The sequence below is a fragment of the Peromyscus maniculatus genome, chromosome 3 (genome assembly GCF_049852395.1).
Source record: "Peromyscus maniculatus bairdii isolate BWxNUB_F1_BW_parent chromosome 3, HU_Pman_BW_mat_3.1, whole genome shotgun sequence".
Lineage (NCBI taxonomy): Eukaryota > Metazoa > Chordata > Mammalia > Rodentia > Cricetidae > Peromyscus > Peromyscus maniculatus.
This window is the reverse complement of record NC_134854.1, coordinates 107,846,593-107,852,656: the sequence shown is the minus strand read 5'-3', so window position 1 is coordinate 107,852,656 and position 6,064 is coordinate 107,846,593.

Below are 6,064 nucleotides of genomic sequence, written 5' to 3'. Positions count from 1 at the left end.
CTGCCTGGCCTGGTACTGTGTAGCCCATGCTGGACTTAAATTTGAGGCCATGCACCTCGGCTTCCTGAGTGGCTGGGATCACAGGTGTGCCTCATCACGCCCTCTTCAATACACACTCCTTCCTCTTTGTTTTGTGTATGTGTCTGTCTGTCTCAACAAGTGTATCACATACCTGTAGCAGGATGCTTAAAAGTTCTTATTGATAAAATCAAACCCGAGGCGAGTTATTGGGGTCCATGCTGGTAGATCAGAGAGACAGAATAAGCCACAGCTATCTCACCTCGCTGGATCCTCAGCTGGTCTTGCTTTCTCCGACTGGAAGCTTCTCTATCCTCATCCCAATGGCTCTCAGCTGAACCACTGCTCAAAAGCCTGAATGCTTAACCAGCCAAAATCTTCTAGTTTCTGGTCCTCACACCTTATATATCTTTTTGCTTTCTACCACCGCTCCCTGGGATTAAAGGCTGGCTTTCTGGGATTAAAGGTGTGTATCACCATGCTTGGCTATTTCCAATGTGGCCTTGAACTCACAGAGATCCGGAGGGATTTCTATCTCTGGAATGCCAGGATTAAAGGTGTGTGCTATCACCGCCTACCTAGTGGCTTTTCTGTCCTCTGACCCCAGATAAGTTTATTAAGGTACACAATATTTTGGGGAAAACAATACCACCACATCTCCTCTCTTTTTGTCTAAAATTAAAGAAAGCTTATAACTAATACAAGAAAAACTATCTTCAATAAGTATATGCAATATACAGTCAAGATTACATTAACAATGTCTAGTCCATTAACATTTGACAGATCCAGACAAAAAACTCCATTATATATATTAACAATGTCCAGTCCAGTAACATCTGATAAACTCAGACCAAAAAATGTTCATTACTTATCTTATTTAAAACAAGTAGTTCCTTTTTAAAAGTAGATTCCATAATCTCCCTTTTTATCTTATCATATCCATATTTTCTCTTTTTTTTATAATAGATTCAGTAGTCTACCTTTTGTCATATTTATATCTTCCCCTTTTTCTTCAGTGTAGATTCAGTGATCTACCTATTTATCCTATTATTTCTTTATCTTTTTTCTCAGAGTAGATTCGATGATCTATCTCATATCTATATTCTCTTTTTCTTTTTGCTTTCTAGGGGTGAAGATATCTTTAGGGAATCTTGAAAAGAAAATTTTGGGGTTAATCATCAAGTCCTGTATCATTTGTCCAGTCTCTGCATAATAGGAAAGTTCAGGGCTTGTTTCAAGTCTTTGTTCAAGTAGTCTGTCAGGCTGGATCATCTCAGTTAACCATCTCAAAATTGTCCTAAGCAGTTTGTAGTCCAAAGCAGATCTTTCCGTGGTGTTTATCAGCTTAATAGCTTTACCATAGTCCCTTTTGAAGATTTCAAAGTTGCTGTTAAATGTGGTCATGGTTCCATGCAGACTTTTTTTTTTTTTTTTTTTTTTTTTTTTTTGCCTCCTCTGTGGTTTGGAGCAATCACAGTCTGATAAATGTCTGTCTCTCGGAACCATGAACATTCTTCCCTAGAACAGAAAATCTTCACAACAATTTCTCCCCACCATTTTTCTTGCCAAAATTTTCCAAACTGACCTTTGCCGATGCTTTCTTGTAACACGATGGTCCTGGCAATTCTTCTCTGAACCAGCAGCAGTAAACCCTTTGTCCCAGGTAGCAGCATCACTGCAGTCACCAAAATGATGAGAAGGAGCTGGCAACGTGGAGCAGTAGCCACTGCTTCCATGGTCCCACCACTGTTTGTGGTTCAGTCCGGGCCAAAGCTTCTCCCAAGCCTCCTAGGCCGGCCTCAAACTCGGGATCCTCCTGCCTCTGTCTCCTTCAGCAAATCCTACCGGTGTGCACCACCACAACCGGCTGAGTGTAGCTTGGGCCTGACCTGGGGCTCACAAGGCCACAGGCAAACAGCTTTTTCATGAATTCGTAACACGAACGTTGGGCGCCAGATGTAGATTTAACCAACCGTCTTATTAAATAAGAAACACAGAAACAATGTAAAAGAGAAAGCCAAGAAGTCAGAGCTCAGAGCTAAAATCTCACCCTTCCTCCTGCTGTCCCAGCTTTGCGAAAAGAGACCTACTTCCTGTCGGTTCGTATTTTTAAAGTATGTTGTTCTGCCTTCTCATTGGTTGTAAACCCAAACACATGACTGCCTCGTCACTGTCTGAATGTACAGCCCCCTAGGTCTTAAAGGCATATGTCTCCAATGCTGGCTGTATCCCTGAACACACAGAGATCTTATGGGATTAAAGGCGTGTGCCACCACCGCCACACTCTTGCTATGGCTCTAATAGCTCTGACCCTGAACACACAGATATCTATGGGATTAAAGGCGTGTGCCACCACCGCCACACTCTTGCTATGGCTCTAATAGCTCTGACCCCCAGACAACTTTATTTATTAACATACAATCAAATTAATATTTCAGTACAAATCAAAATAATATTTCAATACAATTAGATTACCACCACACATACCCCACCTTATCCTTGAATTTGTGATGTAGCAAGAGGTGCCCATGAATCCTGAGCCTCCTGACTCCAGCACTCACTCACACTAGTTTTATGTATCCCTGGGGATCAAACCAGGGTGTGTGCACACTAGATATGTACTCTTCACACTAATCCACATCTTCAGCATATAATGCTCCCTTTTCTTCAATTTTTGATGATTCTCTATTTGGACTACTATCTTTTGAAAATAATATGGCTGATTAAAAATGTAAGCATAGGAGAGTATAGCAGAACGATAATTCCAGTGTAGGTGGTGCCATTCATGTCTCCTTTATAGGCAGCTCAGTGTTGGGCAGCTGTGTGATGCTGTGCATGTCACTGTTAAAGCTCAGTGGACCTTATCTGTCAAGTGATAGTACCTCATCCATCATGGTGTGAGAAATATGTAGTGGAAATTCATTCCACCAATTAGCTTTGAGGAATAAGTCTTAGGGCATGGCTTCTGATCCCCGTATGTGATCACTTTCTTTTTTCATTAAATTTTCTATTCACTTTTACATACCAACCACAAATCCCCCTCTCCTCCCTCCTCCCATCCCCCAGCCTCCCCCCAATACATCCGCCATTCCCACCTCTTACAAGGCAAGGCCTCCCATGGGGAGTCAGCAGAGCCTGACATTCAGGTGAGGCAGGTCCAAGCCCCTCCCCCTGCACCAAGGCTGCATAAGTTGCTCCACCATAGGCACTGGGCTCCAAAAACCCGCCCATGTACCAGGGAAGGATGATCCCACTGTCAAGGGGCCCCTTAAGTAGGTCAAGCTACACACTGTCTCGCCCATGCAGAGCCGACACTTCTTCTTGGGGTGGATTCAGACAGCTGGATCGATTTGCTCCAAACAACGGCTGTTCACTTGGGTCTGTGTTTGTGACTGTATCTTCCCCGTTATTACCTTAACAAGTCCTTGTTACTCTCTTCAACCTACTCCCCTGGATTTTTCATAATAAACTCTGCACTTTTACCTTAGTGCTCTGTGTTTCACGGATGATTAATGTTGGGTGCACAGGAACACCAGGCTGGTCCTTTTCCAGTGCTTGGGAAGGGTACAACATTAGAGGCTACTTGACTTGGACTCCATTTCCATCATTTTAATGCAGAAAATGTGTCCTATGGTATTGTAGTGGTGACTCAGTGGTTAAGAGTGCTTACTGCTTTTTCACCGTAACTCCAGCTCTGCAGAGAGCCTTTGTCCCTTCTGGAATGTGGGGAGAGGGAGTTTCCCTTGGACCTGACAACTCACACACAAAATAAAAATAAAATAATAAACCCCCAGTGCTAGGAGGGGTTTAGTAGAGTCAGGTTGGCAACACTAGGGTGCAGGGATATGCTTGTTTCAGGAGGTTTATGGCCTGTGTCAGTTTCTGGGGTTCCAGCTAATGGTTCACCCTCAGGTTCCTTCAAGGCCTTACATAGGAATTTAGCTACTATGCTAATCTGGGAAATCCAGATTCCAGAAGTTCCTCCATGACCTTGCCTTAGGCAAGCAAGATAAAACAACACCACATTCTACATAAACAAATGTAGCATAAACAGATGCAATGCACCTTTACATAAAGTAATATTCTGCAACATAAATGTAATACATCTTTATGTAGTTACAGTACTATTCCACAACACAGCCCTCCTTCCTTTCTTACAGGTATTTGAAGACAGGTGGCTAGATTTTATGAATGACCAAGTAGCCTGCCAGGCACACTGCTCAGGTTGACCATGCTGCTTACAGATCAGCAGCACTCCAGGCCATGATGATTCAGCGACCTTTTTAAAAAGTCAGCCACTGTTGTGCATGTGGTACTAACCATTTTAAAATTTTCTAGGAAGTGCAGCCATTGACCTCTAGTTCATGGAATGCTTCAGATCTCTACAGAACCCTTAAAAGATGAGGATCTGACTTCCAACAAGTTTTCAGAAAACTCACCTGGCGTAAGTTAAACATCCCTTTTACAAGCCAGTCAGGGCGGAAGGACACATTAACATAGCACTCATCACATGAGGTTCTGTCCCCACAGCAGGGTCAGCGGATCACAGAGCAAAAGCCTGAGGATGTGGACAAGGGGACACAGCATTCTCTGTGGTGCTCAGTGCTCCAGACTCCAGACACCGTCCACCAGCACTGCCTCAGCTGACCAGTGAGCTCCAGGCTCACTCCTGTGTGGCTGACCCAGACGCAATGGGGACCACTTCTACACAAGTCTTTTCCAAGTCAGGGACCTGTGGTGACTAACCTGGCCTTGTCAGCATCACACTTTCCCCGGGCTGAGAGGCTGATGCCAATGTGCTGGGCGCTAACTCATCAGAGGCTTCCTCTGGGCCACACCAGCGCTGGCTTGAAAAGTGTGGTTTGTACTGAAGAGGCCTCAGCCTTTGTAGATGACCATGATCCAGCAGGACCCACCTCCTCCCAGAGATTTTTTGCTTCAGCAACCCCTAGCCCAGTTGGTCAATTGTTTAGCTAGATTTTGTAGAAGATTTTGAATTTCTTGTCAGAAGGCAACATTCTGCACCCCTTCTTCCTCCTTTCATAGAAAAGAAAAGGATTTAGGTTGATACTTCACATCTTGGAAGAAAAAGCCTCGTTAGCGTGGAGATGTTCAAACTGTAGTTCTTTTCAGGTCTGACTTTCCAGCTCAGAATCCATGCTCCCTGGATACCTCTGGAGCCATGGAACACATCTGCTAGTTCCTTACTGAGCTACTATATAGCTGTCTTCAGTAACAGCTAGGTCTCACTCTTCTCAGGACCGTGTGCATGCATGTGCGTGCATGTGTGCGTGCGTGCGTGCGTGCATGCGTGCGTGCGTCTGTGTGTCTGTGGTGTTGACATAAGCATGCATGCGAATGTGTTTGCAAGTAAGCATGAATGTTAGCCATCAACTTTTGGTGCTGATCTTCAGGTGTAACCTACCTTTTTTTTTTTTTTTTTTTCCAAAAAAGTATGCTTCATTGGTCTGGAAACTCACACCATTGGCCAGGCTGGCTGTCTCTGCTTTTCCAGAGCTGGGTCTGCAAGCATACACTACCCTGTCTGGATTTATTACTATATTATTATTATTAATAATAATAATAATATAATAGTAGGATCGTTATTATTTTATTATTATTAATGCTTGTGTTCAGGGCCTAGAGCTCAGGTCCTCATGCTTGCCTGGCAAGCACTTTATGGCCTGAGGATCTCTCAGACCTGCACTTGACTCTTTCCTGAAGTCTTGATGCACCTTCATTGTCTGTATCCGATAACCTGTCATCCACAGTTCCACTCTGTAGCTTTGCCGACATTGTGTATTCTGTATCCCAGGCAAGGCTGACAGTAAATGTTACACCTGCTGATCGGCAATCTCTAGTGAATTTGAACTGAAAATAAAGCCTCCATTTTGTTTCTGAAAATCACCCGAATTCAGTGACATTTTAAACAACACAAAATGCCAAGTAATGGACTCCCTTCACTTGGTGCTTTAGAAGTGTTTGGGGGCTGGAGAGAGGGTTCAGCAGTTAAGAGCACTGGCTGCTCTTCAAGAGGACTCACGTT